The following is a 1629-nucleotide window of genomic DNA, read 5'->3' as shown; positions in this document are numbered from 1 at the left end:
AACTACATAATAATTCACAATCTTTAATTAGGGGTCTAACATGGCATAAAATAATATCATAATCCCACAGGTTAAAATCCATCTTTTTGCTTTACTTCACTTACTGCATCGATTTGGTCCCCCAGCTGACTTTAATATTATTACATTTAATGTGGCCTTTGACTGAACTGCTCCTGGGTCCTCCTCAGTTTTTTTGTTTGTTTGTTTTAACTTTCTTTTTATTGTTTTTCTTTAAACACTATACACTATACAACAAAACAACAACAACAACAACAACAAAAAATAGATACAACAAGTAGGATAACAAAAAACAAACAAAACAAACAAACAAAAAAAACATGTTGGATCTCTTTGTTTCTACAGTTTGATCATTTCTCATCATCAATGTGTTGGTCTTTATCCTGTTGGGTTTATGTACTCAGTCCATTTCTCCCACTTTTTATGGTATTGATATTCCTGAGTCCTTATTCTGTAGGTCAGTTGTTCCATGGTTTGTATTTCATCTATAATTTTGATCCATTCGTCCTGTGATGGTGGGTCTATCTTGTTCCATTTTCTTGTAATTGCCTTTTTACAGGCAGCAAGCATAATTTTCAATATGTATCTATGTTCTTTCATCACATTTCCTGTAATGACACCAAAGTATAATAATGTACAAGTCTTAGATACAGCATAACCCAGAATTTTACCTATAACTAAATGAATATCTTCCCAAAATTTTGTAATCTTGGGACAGAACCAGAAACATGGGAATGATTCACATTTACCTCTGCACAGCCCCTCCAACACGGTTGTGGTAATGAGGTGTGTTTGTTCTTAATTTTGGGTGTTATAAAAAATCTAATTACATTTTTCCAGCAGTGCAGTCTCCAGGCACGTGATGATGTTGTTGACTGCTGTATTTTCCAGGTTTGTGACCATTCCTCATCAGATATGTTCACTCCCAACTCTCTCTGCCACTTCAGTTTTACATATGTTGTTGTACACCCTCTTGCCTCCATTATATGCTCGTAAATTGTAGAGATTACTTTTTTGCTTTGTAAACTTCAGTTATTGCTTTAATTATCTAATTTTTATCCAGATCTTTAATATTATTCCTTTTCAGTTTTTAATGTCTTTAAGTGTCATTTCTGTGTATATATTAAATCAGATTTTATAATTATGTAAAACACAGCGCTGTCACCTGTATTTTTTTCTAGTCTATCCTCTTTCAGTTTAACTTAGAACAGAAGGATCAGGCTGCGTCTCAGGAGGAGATGATGTGACCCTCCATTAAAGTAAAATAAAATCTGGAAACTATTTCAACTGAAAATAATTAAAAAGTTCACAGGATCTTCTGAAGATGATGACCGGCATGTTTTCCTTCCTTGAACATTTTGCAGAGCAACGTCGACGGGTTGATCCAGGCGTGAAAGGACGGTGAAAAACAAACTGACAGTACCGGGAGTCTTTGAGGTGGAAAAAAATGTCTGACACTGATCCAACATTTCTAAGAACTGGAATTGCTTCATCTGTTTTCATCGAATCCAAGTTCGCCAGAAATCAGCTGAAGCCTCTGAAACTATCAGCCTGGAGCGTTTAGTGGTTTTCTCAAAGCACCACAGTGAAAAAGAACCACAGAAGAACAAG

The sequence above is a fragment of the Neolamprologus brichardi genome, chromosome 4 (assembly GCF_056152115.1).
Source record: "Neolamprologus brichardi isolate AB-2024 chromosome 4, ASM5615211v1, whole genome shotgun sequence".
NCBI classification, from domain to species: Eukaryota; Metazoa; Chordata; class Actinopteri; order Cichliformes; family Cichlidae; genus Neolamprologus; species Neolamprologus brichardi.
Note: the sequence above shows the minus strand (reverse complement) of the source record.